The sequence below is a fragment of the Mustela lutreola genome, chromosome 17 (assembly GCF_030435805.1).
Source record: "Mustela lutreola isolate mMusLut2 chromosome 17, mMusLut2.pri, whole genome shotgun sequence".
In the NCBI taxonomy this organism is placed as follows: Eukaryota; Metazoa; Chordata; class Mammalia; order Carnivora; family Mustelidae; genus Mustela; species Mustela lutreola.
In genome coordinates, this window is record NC_081306.1 from 33,333,950 (window position 1) to 33,354,630 (window position 20,681).

The 20,681-nt window shown below is 44.1% G+C and overlaps 2 long non-coding RNA genes across 2 annotated transcripts; one reads left to right on the forward strand and one right to left on the reverse strand.

The window, feature by feature from the left end:
- Window positions 1–1,839: 1,839 nt before the first annotated feature.
- On the reverse strand, window positions 1,840–20,677 carry LOC131819441 (uncharacterized). The gene is made up of 3 exons (XR_009349188.1): window positions 18,559–20,677; window positions 18,189–18,244; window positions 1,840–2,925 (listed from the first exon to the last, which is right to left on the reverse strand). It is a non-coding gene; the product is annotated as an uncharacterized LOC131819441 (long non-coding RNA).
- LOC131819442 (uncharacterized) lies at window positions 8,344–13,922 on the forward strand. Its single transcript, XR_009349189.1, has 3 exons — window positions 8,344–8,420; window positions 10,480–10,576; window positions 12,231–13,922. It is a non-coding gene; the product is annotated as an uncharacterized LOC131819442 (long non-coding RNA).
- Window positions 20,678–20,681: the final 4 nt, after the last annotated feature.

The following is a 20,681-nucleotide window of genomic DNA, read 5'->3' on the forward strand; positions in this document are numbered from 1 at the left end:
ACGGAGCACTGGCTGTTGTACATAAACAATAGATCTTGGAACACTGCCTCAAAAACTAATGATATATTTGATGGTGACTAACAACACAATTAAAAATATTTTTATTTTTAAAGGCAAGGACAAAATCGTGGGGAAAAAAACCCATGAATTCTATATGCTATATTCCCCTAGCACTGGGGTTTGGGCATTCTCAGTGATCAGTAAACTTGGCGGTGTGTTCTTCATGATCCTCTGGGTAAGGAGCCTGTTGCCTTGATTCTGTGGCATTTTTGCCCCAGGGCAGTTTTGCACTGCACCTGCCTAGGTGTCAAGCTCAGTAATCTACTCTAGTTTGCTCCAGCTTTTGTTCCCTGAAGGTTCTCTGTGCCTCCTTAGAGGAGGAGAATGAAAAAGGCAGCCTTGCAATGTCCAGGCCGGGATCCAAGAGTCTGAGGCCCCATTCCTCAGTGCACCCTAAGGGAAAAGCAGTGAATCATTCCTGGTTCCCTGGTCTCTGTCTGCTCTGTGTGCTAACCCAGCCTATGACTAAGCATTTGTATCTCAGGGCGGAACGCTAGAGACTCCTAGAGACTCCTGCAGGGCACACCCAAGCCGCTCCTTCTGGGAGGAGAGGGGATCTTGCCTGTGTGCTGTTGCTGGGTCCCTGCTGGCACTGTGTGCTGTTGCTGGGTCCCATGGCTTCTGGCAGCCTGGAGCTGAGAGTCCACACTGGGACTTGATGATTCCAGCAAGAGTCCCCGCTTCAATGCCTGGGAGGTCTGCCACACTCGGCAACCCTGTTATTTCTGTGACCTTGGGCATCTCGAGATGACACTGTCCCACCTAGGATTCTGCCCTGCTTCACCACCTGGGTACCATTCAGGCAGGAATGGCCCTCATCAGAGCAAACTTCTAAAAGTCCTTACTTTGCAGTCCTCTACTATATCATTTTCTGGTACCTCCCTGCAGTTTATCTTCCCATATATCAACACGAATTCACTTCTCCACTTGTCCTATCTTATAGAAAGAGGACGCTTTTATATTTCTAGAGTTGCAGCTACTCTTTTCTTACATCTCTGGGTGAGTTCACAGGCGTTCAGAATGATTTGATAACTGTCTAACTGAATTCCTGTGACCAGATGAAATGAAGGTCTCCTATTTCTCCACCATCTTAGAGTCTCTGGGAGTACATCTTAAATTGTATACATATATACATATATGTAGACATATATGGATACATGACAAACAAAAGTGAACAAAGTGTTTATTCTAGCCTATAATACATGATATACTTTAATCTACTTCTTTTGTTTTTGATGCCATGTGCAGCCCATGAAAATGCCCCACAATAGAAAAACGATTAAATTATTGGCAATATTTAACATTAAATAATTTAAAAAGCTGAGGCAAGCTATAATTTGTAACTTAAAAAGAGCACAGTACCTTGTTAAGAGGAAAAATGCTGTCAATGAATGTAAATATTACACTGTTTGTTGAAAAACACAGTTCAAAAGGATGCACAGGCCAAAAATTGAACAAGTCCTTCTTTTGTCACAATACATTTCTGAGCTTTCAGAATGTTTACAATCGAGACATAAAGGTATACAGCAAAAATTTTATTGAGCATTTGCTGTCTGTTCCAGTTGCTGACTCAAACTTTACATGTATTATTATTTCCTTAATCCCCCCAAACCTGAGATGGTATAACCAACCACCTTCTAGAGTAGAAATGGAGGCTCAGAGACTCACAGTAAATTGCCTGAGGTTGGAGTAAAGACATGGGCAGAGGTGGAAGTCAAACACTGTGTCTCAGACAACAGAGTTCATGGTTTGCCTTTAAGGCTGTGCTGCCTCACAGAGAGAAGACTGGAGGATGTGTGCCAGTTAGGAAGGGCCAGATGTTACTGTGAGTAACCTGTAACCCTGTGCCTTAGCAGCTTCTATTAGGGAAGTATGTTTCTAGGACCTGCCACATGTCCACACGCTCTTCAGGGGCCAGGATAAAAGAGCACCCACCATGGGTAATTGCCAGGTGCTATATGAGATGGACGGAACAAGAGCCTGACTCAGTCCCAGGTGTTCTGTTCAAGATGGCACGTCTCATTGCCTCACACATCTTACTAGTCAGAGCATGTCTACAGGACTTCATCCAACTTCCTGAGTCAGAGGACAGCATGACATCCTTGCTGGAGCCACTTGGGGCCACCACATGGTGCCAGTCCATCTGGGGGACTGTGCAGGGTTGGAGGAGGGACGTGGGATATTGGTAGCAAATGACAGGAGGCCTATGTCAGGATGGATTTGTGTTCTCCTTCATCACATAGGATTTATAGGGTTCAGTCTATTAGGCATGATTTTGAGACCATATAGTGTTCTCACCACATTTCCAGGATATTCTCAGCCAAAGACATATTTGATTACTATTGTAACATGACTCATATCATTCAGTTCCAATGTAGCTCTTTTTTTTCTATTTCTTTACTCCTATATCATTGTTAGAGGTTCTTCTCTCTGTCTAAACATATGGGAATTTCTGGTTAGTTTTTTATCTGATTTCTAGCACATTATGTTACCACAACATGTTCTGTGTGATTTCATGCCTCTGAAACATATTGAAATTTCCCTTATGGCCAAAGTAAATCGGGAGCATTTTTGTAATGGTCTCTGTGCCTAAAATCAATGTGTCCTCCACAGTGGATGTGGATGTGGACAGATGTATGGAGACAGCTGTGGGATTCAGATGGTTTGCCATCAAGACCTGTATTTCGTGGATGCTCTGTAGACCGCATTGAGTTGTTGAGAGAGGGCTGGAGCCTCCTACTCTGGTTGGGTAATTGCTTGTTGTTACAGTTTGGTCCTGCTTTGCTTTCTACATTGTTCATCTCGTTGTTCTTGGACAGGAGTTTGGAACGGAAGGAGAGAGCACCCAGAAGAGGGAACAGGGACCTGGGTTGAAGGGAGCAGAAAACAAGAAGTCTTCCAAGGGTGGCTTATTTATTATTATTATTATCATCATTATTGTTATTATGTCCCATTAACCAACATATACTACATCATTAGTTTCTGATGCAGTGTTCAAAGATTCATTAGTTGAATATAACACCCAGTGTTTATCACCACACCTGCCCTCCTCAGGACTGATCACCCAATTACCCTTTCACCCCATCCCTTCCCTCTTGTAACCCTCTGTGGGCTTTTTTTTTTTTTAATGTTTAAGGAACATTTGGTTATCATTTCCTATAAACTATCCGTTTATTTTTCCTATTTTCCTACCAAGTTTGGTCTTTTTCTTCTTTAAGAGTTCTGGATATGTTAGATATATATTAGCTCTCTGTTGTAGAAGTTGCAAATATTTTCACTCTATACCTCATTGGTAATATCTGATCCCCGTTAGCCAGCCTGGAGCTAATTTCTGAAGAAGGGCTCCTTCTTCAAATAAGCCAAACATGGGCAGAAGGAAATGCAATTCCTGTTTCTTGGGTGTCAGGCACGTTCTGGGTGCTTTGTGAACATTCTCTCACTTATCGCTTCTGAAATATCTTTCAATATTATTTCTTACCTGAAAACCATAGGGCTAACGTGTTTTAGATTTCATTGTTTCTCAGCTTTTATAAAGGTGATATGGTACATAAAACCATGGAGCTGCATCTTGAAATCATACCAGTAAATATTTCTGCATTGAAACATATGAATATGTCTACTGATTAGGATAAAGACTACAGAGAGTTTCACTTCCTGATAGGTCAGGTTTTGCATCAAATGAAATATGAGAGGCAGTTTTATTTTTCAGAGCTTCTCCAATTTTGGAATGGGGGATAGGAGATGTCGGAGCTCTATCACCCTTACATTATAGGCAGGGGAAAGGAGTTCTGGTGTTTTATAACCAAATACATCCTCCGACTTTTACCCTTTTCTTCTTTTTCTCTTTGTTTTGTCAGGAAGGGAGGAGGGAGCAAGCTGGAGAGTTTGAGGATTCAAGTGAGTACCAGGAAAAGTGCAGCATCTCTCTACTTCTCATCTCTCCACCTTCTTGAAGCCAGGTTGAGACTGAGATGGGCAGCCCTTCAGGGACCCCAATATTCTTCATAACGAAAATTTAACCAACATCCTTTAGACACTTGTTCAACATCTGTTTGGAGGAAAAGCTGCTTGCTGCGTGGGGAAGGATGAAAAAGAAAGATAGAGGCGACAGTGTGCAGCCTCATCCCTAGAGTGCCAAGCAGAGCACCTCTGGCCCTAAACTCACATGCCCCTCTCAGTCAGAAGCAAAGCCCTGCAGTTGGTCTGATCTACTTTGCTCAGGTAGGTGGTTAGCAACTTCCTCCTTTGACTCCTGTGTCCTTTATGGGTTTCTTAGACAATATTCCAAATTACTTCCAGCCATACACTCTCAGTCTCTCCAAGAATTATAATCCTGCACTTTTCTTTGTCTTATTACATTTCTGGTTCCCTGAACAGATTTTCCCCCAGACAAATATGGTACAGGCCCTGGTCTGTAATGAAATATTTTGCCAGAGGGCTTGTTTTGCTTCTTTAACTCCACTTATCAGGCTGCATGGGGCTTCCTTCAGGACTGAGTTTTATGGTTTTATATTCTGGTTTTTCACGACCTGTCTCCTTTCTCCATCAAAATGAAACTACCTTGTCTCCTTGTGCCTTAGTGCACTACTGAAAATCTAGTAAATGAGGAGTGACTGGATTCATGATCCGTCTCTCCCACAGCTGCAGTCTTTGAATGATACCTTAGGTTAAAAGTGCTCTAATGACAAGCAGGTATTTTAGACCATAGCGTGGAGGTAGAGGGACTGTGAACTGAGGACTTTTACTTTCATAATGAGCACACCACCGTCTGCTCAGTCTCACTCAGTTAAGGGTCCAACCCTTGATGGATTTTGGATCAGGTCATGAACTTTAAGTTGTCAGACTGAGCCCCATGTCAGTGCCAGGCTCCCCATGCAGTGGGGAGCCTGCTTGAGATTCTCTTCTCTGACTCTTTCTCTTCCTCTGCCTTCCCCTCCATACTCGTGTTCTCTCTCCCTAGTTCTCTCTCCCTCTCTCAAAGATTTTAAAATGGGAAAAGGACAGCAAATATACAGAAAACTTCAATCTGGGGCAACTGGATGGCTCAGTGGGTTAAGCCTCTGCCTTCAGCTTGGGTCATGATCTCAGAGTCCTGGGATCGAGACCCACATCAGGCTCTTTGCTCAACAGGGAGCCTGCTACCCCTGCTCTCTCTCTGCCAGGCCCTCTGCCTACTTGTGGTATCTCTCTTTCTCTCAAATAAATACATTTTCTTTAAAAAAAAAAAAAAAAAGAAACATTTTGGAGCCCCTGGGTGGTTCAGTTGTTAAGCATCTCCCTTTGGCTCAGGTCATGGCTCAGATCACACCCCACATCAGGCTCCCTGCTCAGTGGGAAGACTGCTTCTCCCTTTCCCACTGTCCCTGCTTGTGTTCCCGCTCTCACTGTCTCTCTCTGAAAAAAACAAACAAAAATCTTTAAAAAAAATATCCAATCTTATTAGTAATGAAAGGACAAATAAGATTAAAGTGATTTCACTTTTCACATTGGCAAAGGCTTAAAACCTCATAACACCCAGTGTTATTTGCTCCTTTACTCTCTGAAAGGGTTTTTGTAATTTTGGTGTTATTTCTTCCATAAATGTTTGATAGGATTTGCCAGTAAAACTACTCGGATCTAGGACTTTCTTTCTGGTAAAGTTGTTAATAATTATTTCAATTATTAAAATAGATATTGAATCATTCAGATTTTTGTTTTATTTTGTGGTGTTATATATATATTTTAAAGATTTTACTTATTTGATACAGAGATAGAGAGAGATCACAAGTCGACAGGCAGGCAGAGGAGGAGGAGGAAGCAGGGAGCCCAATCTGAGATCAATCCCAGGACCCTGAAACCACGACCAAAGCTGAAGGCAGAGGATTAACCCACTGGGCCACACAGGCGCCACTAAGGTATATTTTTCAAGGCATCTTTCCATTTCGTCTACATTGTTGAATCTGTTGACATAAAACTGCTCGTAGTATTGTCTTTTTATATTTTTTTAAAGAAGATTGATTTATGTATGTTAGCAAGAGATTGTGAGAGGGAGAGAGGGAATCTCAAGCAGGTTCCTTCCTGAGCACAGAGCCCAACTTAGGGCCCGATTCTATGACCCTGAGACCATGACCTAAGCCAAAACTGCTGAGCAAACACTTAATCAACTGAGCCACCCAGGTTCCCCTAACTTTTTTAAGTGTAAGATATGCAGTGATAACTCTTTTTTAAATTTTATTTATTTATTTGACAGGCAGAGATCACAATTTGGCAGAGAGGCAGGGGGAGAGAGAGAGAGGAGAAAGCAGGCTCCCCGCTGAGCAGAGAGTCCAATACAGGGCTCAATCCCAGGACCCTGGGATCATGACCCGAGCCGAAGGCAGAGGCTTCAACCCACTGAGCCACCCAGTTGCCTCTGTAGTGATAACTCTCTTTTCATTTCTGATATTGGCACACAAAAATTTTATATTAAAGATTGATCATCCAGGTGTTTTGTAAAGAATTAAAAAGAAAACAAAAACAAGCCTCCAACAATTAAAGATTAGTAAACTAAAAAACTTTATCATCTTGACAGAAGGAACTACTACATGGCCCCTAAAATTATACGAAAACTCTGATGAAATAATACTGCATGCTTATAGGGATAACTAAAATCTGAAAGATTCATAATAACAAGTGTTGTTGAGGGTATGGAGTGAATAGATCTTTTTAATTAATTAAATTTTATTTTAAATTCTGGTTAGTTAACATAAAGTATAATATTAGTTTCAAGTGTAGGATTTAGTGATTCAGCACACAGTACAAAATCCAGTGCTCATCAATGATTTCCCATGAGTGAAATCATATGATATTTGTCATTCTCTGACTTATTTTGCTCAGCATAATTATGCAATTGGAACTTTTATTCAATTTTATTCAGCTTCCACTGTGGTAGGAGTATATGTTAGGCATTAAAAAACTGTGTGGTAATAACTTAATCAAACTTCAACTATGTACACCATTACGATTCTGCATCTCTACTCCTGAATATATATCAATCATAAAATCTCTGCAAGGATTCAGCAACAGATATGTACTATAATATGTATAGCAACTTTATTCATGTTATCCCAGATTGGAAACAATTCTATTCTCTCACCAAAAGTAGAGTGAAGTACATTTTAGGTATGTTCAAAGAATGGGATTCTACAAAATGATGAAGAATGAACTATTGGTACAGATACAGACAATGACATGTATAAATCTCACAGGCATTATTTGAAGAGAAGTGAGATACAAATATGCACAGACTGTATGACTCCATTTGTATAAGTGAGAAGGCAAAATTGATCAATGGCTTTAGAAGTCAGAATAATGGTTACTGATGGCAAGAGAGATAAAGGTAAAACTTAAGACCAGTTAGCGGTAAAGGCAAATGAACTATCAGAAAGAGAAAGTAAGAAAGCAATCCCATTTATAAATGGATCAAAAAGATAAAATACCTAGAGTCTAATTAATCAAGGAGGCAAAGACCTGTATACTGAAAACTACCAGAAACTGCTGAAAGAAATCGAAGAAGACGCAAACAAATGGAAACATACTCCATGCTCATGCGTTGGAAGAATTACCATGATTGAAATGCCCATACTACCCAAAACAATCTATAGATTCAGTGCAATTCCTATGAAAATTCTAATGGCGTGTCATGCATCCTCTTTCCTGGATGAGAGCAGCGGTCTTGGTGTCAGCATTCTGCTCTAAACCACATGAAACCTCACGTGGTCCTGCAACCACTTTGCAGGACTGGCTGGCAAGTGTGGCAAGACCCTCCCTCTGACCAGTAGTGCAGATTGACACCGTAGGTGTCCCTGAAAGGCTCAGACATGGATGGGCTAAATGCGGGGTTCATATTGAAACATGCTAAACTAATGGGGAAGCGTATGCAGAATTTGCATCAATATTTAAGTTAAAGGTTGAGAGTTCCATTATGTTTCAGGCCAAGGGAAGCTGCTAGAGTCAAGACCTAGAGCTTGGGGAGGATTAAATATTCACCCACCTCTCTGAGCGGAGGCAGTGAGGTGGGAAACTCTGGGGAGCGTGCGAGTGTTGTATTCCTCATCATGGAGTGTGCATTCTTCATGTCTGGGGCCCATGACAAAGCCAGGTCCCAGGTATCTGGCTCCCTGCGACAGTTTTCCTGCAGGCCAGAGGTAGATGGGAGCCTTCAAAACCCGAGCCCTGAGGGCCTGGGTTTCCTGGCCTGGGCAGCTGCTCAGAAACCAACCAAGAGCCATCGATCCTGCGGGAACCACATCGGGCCCATGGAGGGGGAGAACGACCTGAGCGAACATCCTGAGGTGGCTGAATCAGCTGTGGGGAGCAGCCCGGACCCGACTTGAAGGGAGGTAAGGAGGACACAGAGGTCCGTCCTTGTGTCTGTGCGCATTAAGGCAGGTACAGGGATGCCTTGGACCTAGGGTGGAAGGAGGCCCAGGGGACGTACATGTGCATTTACACGGGGTGGTCAGCAGAGGGCAGTGTGGCCTCACGTGTGTGTGTGTGTGTGTGTGTGTGTGTGTGTGTGTGTGTGCGCGCGCGCGCGCGCACGCACGGGAATGGGCTGGCTTACATCCTGCTCACAGCAACCCCATTAATTTAGGAAACTGAGACCCTCGTTTACAGAGACAGAAACAAGCATAAGGAGATTAAATAAGTTGCCTGATCGCAAAGCTCTAATGTGATAGAGCCGGAATGGGAATCTGAGCAGACTGGCTCTAGAGTATGCAGTCATTGATTCCCTGTGTGCTGAGTGCCTACTGTGTACAGGACCTGTGCTCTACTGGTGATATCAATAATATCAACAGAGTTAATCCCCAGCATATATTGAATGCCCACAGAACTCTATCTATAGTAATAGTGAAAATGGTGATGACAGGCGTACGTGGGTGGCTCAGTCAGTTAAGCATCTGCCTTTAACTCACATCATGATCTCACAGTCCTGAGACTGAGCCCCGTATCCATCTCCCTGCTCAGCAAGGAGTCTGCTCCTCGCTTTCATTCTTCCTTAAACAAATACTATACATCAAACACTGTCCTAAGCACTTCACAAAATTATCTCCTTTAATCCTCAACACCACTATATTCATCATTCTCATGTATAGACTAGAAACCCAAGGCACAGGGTGTAAGCAACACAGCTGGGATCACACAGCCAGTAAGAGGCTGAGCAAGGATTCAGACCCAGGCAGCCTGGCCCCAGAGTCGGCAGTACACTGTCCTCCTACACTCTGCTACGCAGTCACAATTGTCAGCCAAAACTAAGAACCATCTCTGGATCTTGTGACGCTTAACTAACAGAAGTCACGTCCCTGGCAAATAGTAAGGCTGTAAGAAATGAAAATCATCACCATCAATCTCCAGGATGCTAGTCTTTCAATTTACAAAGAGAAGAAAAATACATTTCTACTTGTATTGTTCTACAAGTATGGAAAAAGGCTTCCCCTAAATTACTCTCCTTGGTTCTTAGAACAGTCCTAGGATACACTGTTTTTTTTTTTCTTTTTTTAAAGATTTTATTATTTATTTACTTATTTGTCAGAGAGAGAATGAGAGAGCATAAGCAAAGAGAACAGTAGTAGAGGGAGAAGCAGGCCCCCTGCTGAGCAAGGAGCCCATGGCAGGGCTGGATCCCAGGACTCAGGGATCATGACCTGCACCAAAGGCACACACTTATTAACCAACTGAGCCACTGAGATGTCCCAATCCACTGTTTTTCTTCTAATAAAGTTAGCATATAGAACCCAGCATGTCCCAGGCATTTTTCTGTGCGCCTTATGCCTGCATTTAATCCTAAAGTCACTCAGTCCTATAGCTCAGTGAGGTAAGTAGTAGTACTCTCTCTATATTACTGGGTCAGATAAGTTAAGTAATGTGCCCAGGGTGACATAGCTAGCACATAGCAGTGCGGGGATGAAACTCAGAGAGTCTGGTTTCAGACTCTGAGCTTTCTAAACCTCTACTCTGAGGGCGTCTGTGTAGGAGGCAATTCTGGCTCACAAACCTTGTGATGAGTAACAGAGACAGTAAGTACCAGAGCCAGAATGCAAGCCCAGGCCTGTCTGCTACCACTGTCCCTAGTAGTTGATTTCTCTGACTTCCGAGTGGCCTGATGGACATCACCTTGAGTTGGGGCGTAGAAGACATAGGCTCTAGTCCTGCTAATAAAACAACTGGTCAACAGCAGGAAGACCTTGAACCGATCCCTTTGCCTCCAACCTTCATCTAAAAATTAGGGAGTCATGCTCACTCGATCTTTAATGTCCTCTAATTCTAAGCAACTGTTTTCCCGGATGAACGGCAATTGTGCTTGAATGAAAGAATGCAGCATGTTTCTTATAGCTCAATGTCAATCCCACCCCCACCCCTGTAGAAAACGCTTCTTTTGACCCGATACAAATCCTACAGGTGCCATGAAGTGCAGCTCAAATGCACAGCAGCCAGAAACACAGCCACTTCTCTGGAGGCCTCTCAAGCTTCTAGTCCCTTTCCCTCACCCTTACTGGTAAGAACCGTGCACACGCTAATCTGTGCTCCTGAAATACTGAGTTTGTGCCTCTAGTATAACGATTCCTACATTCACTGACAGCAGTAGCATGTGTGCATGTGTGTACCTATGTGCGTGTCCTTAAGGGCACAGACTGTACTCCATGTATCTATGCTTGGAAAGTTACATTATGTGGACCATATACATAAGTGCCAATACCTGACCATTTTGTCCTACAATGATGACAATTTAATATGGCGCAACCTAACACACGCTCATTAAATATAAGCATATTTCCTACTGTGCAACAGGGCATCCCTGAGAAATCTTGTGCTCTACAAGAGGGGCCAGTAAGATTCTTTATAAGGGGACCACATGGTCAATACTTTGGACTTTACTTGCTAAAGATTCTCTGTCCCAAGGATTCCACTTTGCCATTGGTGTTATCAAAGAAGCCCTAAACAATCTGTTAATGAATGAGTATGGCGGTATTCCAATAAAATCCCATTTTAAAAAACAGGCTGAGGGCACCTGGGTGGCTTACCAGGATAAGTGTCTGACGTTGGTTCAGATCATGATATTCCAAGATCTGGACTCATTTTTCTCAACTAAATTTTTTGTCATATTCATAAAATTCAGAGTTAACTTTCAGGGGACACGATCTAAGATTGCTGTCGAAATTGAGTGGACCCTCCTTGATAATTATAGTCACTATTTGTTGCTAAACTGCCAGACAGACCTATTTGTTTCATAGCACCGGGTGGTATTTTTAGTCTACTTCTATCCAGGAATGTTAAACAGTACCCAAATAGAGGCAGTCACATGGGTGATAAGATCATCACCATCTAGTGATTCTCTTGCTGCCAAAGAACTGATCTAGAACTGGAAAGAACTGTCTATTTCATCTCACTCGTTCAGCTTGTACTGAATGCTTGCCACAATGCCACACACAGGGCTAGGTACCAGGAGATAGCAGAGCCCCGACTCTCACTCCAGCTTGGAAAATTTTAAATTGCTTATAATCTAACAGATCTAATTCAGTGGTTCTCAACCAGGGTGATTTTATGTCCAAAGGATATCTGGCAACGTCTAGAGACACCATTGGTCACCGTAAGGGAAATCCTATAGACGTCTACTGAGTTGAGGCCAGGGGTGCTTCTAGACATTCTGCGATGCACAGAACAGCTTCCACAATGAGAATTATCCAACCCAGAATGCCAAGAGCCAAGACTATACCTACTGGGACACTTGATCTAACTTCATCTCCCCATTTTACAGACAAAAAAACTGGGGCCAATGTCAATGATATACTCAAGATCATCAATTCTTCTGCAGAGTCTATAGGTCCTGGTTCTATTCTGCATGCAAGAAATCTTCAAAATCTTTTTCGAACTGAAATTGAGGACTAATTTTTCCATGTTTTTTCCTTTCCTCAAAGCAATGAGTTCTGCAGTGCCATCCTGGTGGAAAGCAGCTTTAGACAGCAACAGAAAAGCATTCACGTTTGATCTGCATGTTTCACTGCAGGAGACGGGCTCTACACTTGAGTGACACAGATACTTTGGCATGGTTGCATATGGCTTCTGGATTTTATTTGAAAGGAAGGATGCTGTGAAGAAAAGCATAGACTCATGAAGTTCCATTTATTATTTCTTTTTCTTATTCATCACAGGATCAAAAACCTGGAGTGGACATAGAGTGAATATGCAAGAAGATATGGGATATATCCTTGCTCTACTTTTTAGCATTCCTTCTCCTCAGCCCCATCATATATCCCAGCAGGTCAGCATTTGTTCTGATTTGGGGGTAGACAGGGTAGAAGGAAGCAAGGGCTGAGTTTAGAGGTTAGGGAAGTTGAAAACTAATCCATGGTCTATATCTAACCATGACCTACTCCATGGAAAGGGGGAGTCTGCTTCTCCTTCTCTCCTTGGTGGACTGAAACCAAGAATCATAAGCAAGAATCCTTTTTGTCCTAGATGCCTGGCAAAGAGCTCAGCTCTGTCCTTTGTGGGATCATTGGCTGCTGTGATTAATGATTCCTTCCGGGAAATTCAGCTGTGCCATTATCACAGTGATAAGGGTCACCAAGTCCCAGAAAGCTTCTGAGTGAGTTCCACGTGGGCTATGCCCCCAGGGGGATCCTTGAACCATTCCTGGAAATCGGAGGCTCTGGACCACTGAGGACAAATCAAGTCTGATTGATCATGTATTCAGACTCTCTTGTAGTCACTGAAATCTGTATAGAAACAAAATGGCTCTCACGACTTGATGTCAGGATGGGAACCCAAACTATCTGACCTGGGCACAAGGCCACGAATGACAAGGCAAGAAACAATGCTTAATGTCCATTTTGCACTTCACGCTATGTTCTGAGATAACAAACACACATGCACTATCTCATCTTTACAGCAACTCTAGGAAGAAGACAGCATAATAACTCCCACTGTCTATATAAGAAAACCGAGGACCCAGAAATGAGGTTTTCTTCTCAAGGTCATACAGTGAGGTGGCAGGGTGTGAACTTGGAATCACATCTGCCTGATGACAAAAAATGCTGCACTCTCTTTTGAGGGCTGGAGGCAGGTAGAATCTCACAGAGAAAAATAAGTTTTCTCTCCTGATTTTGTAACTAGGACGTTGGTCCATTATTCCAATACACACATATACGCCTTGAGAAGAGAGAGCAGTCCTAACAAAGCAGGACTTTAGGAAGCTAAATCCTGAGTTTTACTGACAAAAGTAGTACTGGCAGAATCTATTGCTCTGATCCCATCTGATCAATGCAATGCTCCGTGACTATGGGACCCGGCACCATAGGCCTGTGTGACCGGCAGTTCCAGGCTGCATGCTCTTGGCATCCATGCTGGGCACTGTACTACATCATTTTCCCTCCCATGCAGGCCTCTTCTTCCCCAGTGGGCTGTGCCTTCTTAAGGACCCAGATCCTTTCACTCCTGCTTCAAACCCTCTGCACTGGCTGCCATGATCCCTCAGAGAAGATCCTCCTCCTCTGGAGTCACTCTGTCTCTACTGGCTCCTCCTCCAACCTCTCCTCTGGAATGCTCTGACAATGCAAATTAAACGAGGTTACTCCAACTTCAAAGTCCCTCAGGGACCCACTGTCTTTCAGCACAACATCCAAAGTCCTTCCTAAACTCATCCCTCACCCTTCCCTCGCCCACTTCTGGCTCTCCAGCTACACGCGGTTACCTGCAGCTTCACAGCGGGTTCTTACTCCCCAGTTTTTACTCATGCTCTTCACAACACCTGCAATGTCTTTTCTTCACCTTATTCGCCTAACACTATGGCCTTCGCAGAATCACCTCACCTCTCTGAAACAGAAATGGGTAGAAGTGGGTTGTTCTGGGAGCTAGTAAAAAAGAGTAAGAAAATGGAATGAGGTCAAACCTTTCTTGACATGTTCCAGGCATTTTATATGTATCATTCCATCTAATCATCATCAACAACCCTAAGGAACAGCCTGAATTGCTTTCCTGTCACAGGGCGATTAGGTCCCGAGTGTCACACAGGTAGAAGGTGATGGAGTCCAGGTAGCCAGGACCCAACAGCTCCAACACAAAAACCCTCCCCACAAGACCAGGCCCCTGGGAGCTACCAAGGCTGCATAATTAATGTGCTGGTCCAGAAGGGGTCACCCACGCATGAGATCACTAAGCTGATGAGTAAATGGCATCATGGAAACCACAGGGCCTGGAAGGGGCCAAATGGAGCATCTCGTGCTTCATGCTCTTTATACCGGAAGAACTTTCCTATGATAATATTAACCACAATGTTGAGTAATAATAAAAATACCATTTCTACACGGCTCCCCATAGGCCATCTTCTCTGTGAATTTACATATGTATATATTTTTTTCATTTAATCCATAAAACAGTCCATTTTACAGACGAGAAAACCGAGGATAGAGAGGTCAAAAAACATGCCTAAGGAAGCACAGGAGCACAGGGTAGAAATAGGGTGATAGTCTAAGGCTATTTGACTCAAAGCCTGTTCTTGGAAATCCCAGGCTATCCTCCCTGTACACTCTTTCACATTATATGCCACCTTCCTCAATGAAGTTGCAATGGCCTTTGTCTGTCGGTATAGGACCCACCAGGAGAGGCCGGCAGGCTGTCTCTCAAAGGACCCCGCTGGATTCATTCATTCCATGTGCCTCACAAACCCAAGGACTGAGGACCCTACAGTCAAAGGTGTTCAGAGAGACTGATGCTTACTGGCAAAACTTATGAAAGACAAGCACAATTGACAGAATGAACTCTCGATAAGTGTGTCCACTTACAATGATTATTGGAAAGGCCAAGAAGACCAGAGTGCCTCTGCTGCCATGAACAGCACATTCATTCCTTGTCTGGAGCCAAAGGACAATAGTGTGTCCATGAAACAGACATTTGTGGAACCTCTGCACAGCAGTGAGCAAAAGCAAGTATAGCAACAAGGTGGTTAGGTGAGCACATCACCATCTAAACTATGCTGAGCTTCTGTGGGTTGTAGGTGACAGAAGATCACTTGCATTTATTGAAGTAGAAAGGAGAGTTTCTTATATTAAAAAAATGGGGCTATCTCATAATATCCCTGGACAAGAATTAAACTGTGGTCTTGAGAGGGATAGAAGTGAAGAACAAGAAAAACAGAAACCATGAGATTCTCTTTCTCTCAAATATTATATACATATGTATGTGCATATAGATAAATCTATCTATCTACATCTATCTATCTATCTATATATATATATACTCTGTAAATTTTATTTTATTTTATTTTATTTATTTTTTTTAAAAGATTTTATTTATTTATTTGTCAGAGAGAGAGAGGGGGAGAGAGCGAGTACAGGCGGACAGAATGGTAGGCAGAGGGAGAAGCAGGCTCCCTGCTGAGCAAGGAGCCCGATGCGGGACTCGATCCCAGCGTCCTGGGACCATGACCTGAGCCGAAGGCAGCTGCTTAACCAACTGAGCCACCCAGGCATCCCTATACTCTGTAAATTTTAGTTGTTAGATATATAAATGACATATATTTTTATATATCTGTTTCTCCTAATTCCTCTCTCTCCTCTCACATTCTGTCAGATCACCTTTTCTCTATACATCAGCTTCACCCTTTTTTTGTGTAAGTCGTAATTCTTGCTTCACAGAAACTGGTTCTGACTAAATTTAACAGAAAAAGAATTTATTGAAAGGCTATTAGGAAGACCAAAGAACAAGACAAAAAAATGAAAATACAACAGGGATAAAGGGAAGCTCGACAGCCAGACACCACCAACATTCCACTGCAGACCAAGCCTGCTAAGGACGCCACTGCTGCCGCTCCTGCGAAATCCTGTCTCAGCTTGTCCACCCTCGCCACGTGCTGGCACCAGATGCCACGTGAACACAGACTCTACATCACCCCTAGCAAGCTTGTGAGCTTTTGTTATGGAAATATACAATTGCATATAATATACACACATACTGCACACACACACACACACACACACAATATAAACATACAGATAGATACATATACACACACCCAAATAGAGAGAATGGTATAAGGAACTCCCATCACTAACTTAAATAATTCTCAGCTCACAGCCCATCCCCACAGCCCCCATCACATTTTGAAACAACTATCTTCATCCTATCATTGAACCCATGGCTACGTCAACACCTGTCTCCAGAACAGGCTTACACAACCTTGGCATGACCCACATCTTGGACCCCATCATTCTTTGCTGAGGGCGCTGTCCTGAGTATACTACGAAGCTTAGCAGCACCCCTGGTCTCCATACATGAGGTGCAGAGAGCCTCTTCCTCACTTGTGCTTATGACCACCGAATGTGTCCTAGACTTTGCCAAACATCTAGGGAGCAAAATTGCCCTTGATGGACACACAGATATATATGCCCGCAAAACTATACTCACTCTTTAAACATTTCAAAATAATTTCGCAATATCATGACATGTCAAGTCACAGCTCAAATTTAGCAGATGGGGGTGCCTGGGTGGCTCAGTGGGTTAAAGCCTGTGCCTTCGGCTCATGTCATGATCCCAGGGTCCTGGGATCGAGCCCCGCATCTGGCTCCCTGCACAGCGGGGCACCTGCTTCCTCTTCTCTCTCTGCCTTGCCCCTGCCTACTTGTGATCTCTGTCTAAATAAGTAAAATCTTGGGGAAAATAAGAAATTTAGCTGATTATGTCGTAAATATTTTGACTCTCTGTATTTGTTAAATCCTGAGTGAGGATAAGATCCATACCTTGCAATTGGTTAACAAGTCTCTCAAGCCTCTCTTAATTACAGGCCTCACTTTCTCCCTCCTCTTTCTTTACCCTTGCAATTTATTTTCCTAAGGCAACAGGCCCTGTAAGGGTGCCTGGGTGGCTCAGTTTGGCAAAGCATCCGACTCTTGGTATCAGCTCAGGTCCTGATCTCAGGGTCCTGGGATCCAAACTCTTGTTGGCAGAGAGCCCAATGTGAAGCTGGATCCCAGGACCCTGGGATCATGACCTGAGACAAAAGCAGAGCTATAACTCACTGAGTCCCCAGGTGCCCCTATTTATTTCTTGAATCAACCACCGACACCTTTTACATGTCAGACATGGCTCTGAGTGTTTTATTAACGTTAAATATCATTTCATCTTTACAATAATCTCTGAAGTGGGATTATCATCACCCCCATTTCTTCCTTCAGGAAACAAGAGACCTACAATGGTAGAGTAACACAGCTCATAAGAGGCATAGCTAGGATCAGCTTGGGCCTGGGCATCATGTTTTAAATCACTATGATTAGTCTCCAAGAACCTACAAAAAGTCCAAGTCCTCACCCCAAACCTTGGTTTTCCCCACCCTACAGTCCCCACGTGACCCAAGATTCAAGGACATTCTCTCAGTTCCTGTAACAGTACACATCCTTCCCTGCTCTCACTGAACACCTTCCCACATCCGCCTTTTATTTCTTAGCCTTCTGGTCTCAGCTTCAACAGTACTCAGTAAAGAATAAACTCTAACGCACGCTGTATTTTTCAGCACTCAATGCAAAACAGTAATGATGAATTTCACGGATCATTATTTCCTTCCTGTCTTTTTCAACCAGTTGATGAGTCCCTCACACATCCTGTCAGTCGTACTGATCATGCTTTCCAGTCACTGAAGGCCCACCACCCATCCAAAAGGCCATTACCCCTACACACACACACACACACACACACACACACACACACTCACACACACCCCTATTTGGCCCTATCTCAGGTGCACAGTGGAGATCCTGACAAACCCTAGTGGAATGTAACTATTCAAGAGGAAGAACCGAAACTTCTCCCTCATCAAAACTACAACTTACTCGCTTCATGTCGGGTTTTAAGCAGGACTTTTCGGCCAAGAAGGCCGAAAGTCCATGTGCCTGGTTCAGGCCGCATTCCCACTCCCCCTTTCTCACAACACACTTGAGATAATTAGCAGCTCCATAAATGAAGCCCTGCTCTGGGCTCCTCACAGATGCGAAACGAGGGGCACAGGAGTTGACAGATACCTTTTGGCAATCCAGTGTATTCCTGAGACACAGGCTGCCTCCCAGAAAGGCCCCAGCCCCCCAAGGACACAGGGTCCTGACATCATGCCCCACAGGTACCTCTGCACAGAAGCATCTTCCCAGGGGCCACTAAATCTGTCATCCTCTGCGTCGACCTTGAAGAGGAAGTACAGGAGGTGAAAAAGAGCGTCCTCAGGCCAGTGGCCATGGGTCTGGAGGTTCTGCACCCACTGGGGTAAGGAAGCAGGATCCGGAGATGCCAGGAAAGCCCCGCACTCAGCAGAGGCATTTTGTTGACCAGGCCCATGTCAGCTATCCTAACAGCCCTCCCCCTCATTGGCGCCTGTGCCCACATGCTGATTGGACAGTTTCCCAGCTCCCTAGGCCTTTGGAAAGCATCACTGGAAAGCTCTTTGGACCCCGCCCACACAACCCGGGTCACCCAATCTCTCTCCTTCCCCATTCCCACGTGGTAGGGCCTGGGTCACACCACCATCATTCTTCTCTGCTGATGCTGTTTCTGAGTTTGGCCTCTCTGACTTCCACAAGCTTTAGAAGGCTGTAGAGAGTACAAACCCAGCTTTCTCCCATTGGAGTTGCTTTAGTGCCCTTTTCAAAAAACAGTTGGGCTTATTTGTGGGTACTATTCCTGGGTTCTTTGTTCTGCTCTGTTCTTTTTAAAAAAAAATTTTTTTTGAAGATTTTATTTATTTACCCGACAGACAGAGATTACAAGTAGGCAGAGAGGCAGGCAGAGAGAGAGGAGGAAGCTGGCTCCCTGCTGAGGTGAGAGCCCAATGTGGGGCTCCATCCCAGGACTCTGAGATCATGACCTGAGCCAAAGGCAGAGGCTTTAACCCACTGAGCCACCCAGGTGCCCCTGTTCTGCCCGGTTCCATGTTTCTGTCCTGCAAATAGCACACAGCCTTCCTTATTTTAACTACTAAGTTCTGAAACTCTGTAGACTGTGTTCACACATTAGTATTATTTTCAAAATAATTTTTGAAACTACTCTAATTCCTTTGTCCTTCCACATACATTTTGGAATATTTTTGTCTATTTCAACAAAAACAAACAAAGCTGACAGGACTTTGATAGGAACTGCATTAACTCTATCAGTTTGGGGAGAATTGACATCTTTACAATGCTTAGTCTTCCAAATCACGAGCATGGTGTATTTCTCCATTTATTTATATCTTTGACTTCCTGTATCAGTGCTAAATAGCTTTCAGCATGGGATGCCTGGACAGGCACTGTTAGATTTATCCTGAAGTACTTTCTTTGTACGAGTAATTGTGAATGTGTGTTTGATTGTGGAGCCCATATATTCATTGCTAGCATACAGGAATACAACTTACTTTACATAAGGTAAGAATTACTTTGTCATACCCTCTTATGGCATAAGGCCTGAAATTAAGATTCTGTAATAAGGGCTGTCTTGACACCTGAAGATCAAGGAGGGACTCAAATGGCATCATGCACATTCTCCTCTCACTGTCACAGGGGAGGTCTCTTAACCAAACACCCTTCTCATCACAGGGACCAGACAAAGAGCCTACTGGTTTTGGGAGAGTAGTGTTCAGTTCTCTAGAAGCCCACTGAATTTTTCAAGGAAGCCACTCATACCCTCCCATGGGAACCAGGACTTGCCTGCCCTCTTGTTTCAACCAAGTCTTCCCTTCCAAGGCCCTGCTCCTTCTCTCTGTTCCCAAGTGCAATCTCTGTGCAGTCCTGCACCGTGTTTGGTATCCTCTCCCCTGAAGTGTGAGTATATGTGACTAGTAAACTGTTGTTAATCGCATGTAGCAGGTGTCAGGGGATCCCCAAACATCTGGAGCATGTCTCCTCAGGCCTCATCAGGGACCTGAGGAGAAGGTGATTCAAACAAGTGGCATCACAAACAGGGTGTTCCCACATTAAATGAAGACATGGAGTCAGCTTGACCTGCTGCTTTGCTAAGTCACTGGCTTCAGGGGTGACAATGACGATCTGGGAGGGAACTGGCAATCACTGGCAAGCTGTTTTGGCTCATGTTCTATTCTCTCAAATGGAGGTCGCCATCCATTTCCAAAATAATACCCCATCCTTGCCAAAAAGGTGAGAATGAATGAGAATTGACTATCTGGGGGAGAGGTGTCAACTATGTGGCCTGCATTGGTCTCCAAGGCTCCCCCCTGAGGTTGGCAACTGCAGGACATGCTGACTGGTGTGCTTGAGTTCCAGGGACTGGGTGATGGCCCAGTGCTTGGGGCTGATGTACAGGTCTATGGGGGAAAGTGCACCTCAAGCACAGTCCTGGGGCTGACCCTCTGTGTTGTGGGTGCAAAGGAGGGAGACCGCGGCCCCAGGGAAATGTAAGAATGGCTCCCTGGCTGCTTCCCGAGTCACTGTGTTTCAGGCATTGGGAGTGGCCTTGCCCGACTCCGAGCTGCCACTCCTCTCCCTGTAACCATGTGTCTTCCTGAGCCCTCAAGGTTTTCAGGTAGACATCCATGGCAGCCCAGGGCCCACCAGCTGATCAAAAACAGAAAAGTGGAGGGGGGGCATTTGGTGTTCCACTTCTCTCGCAGTGCCAAACACCTCACCAGCACA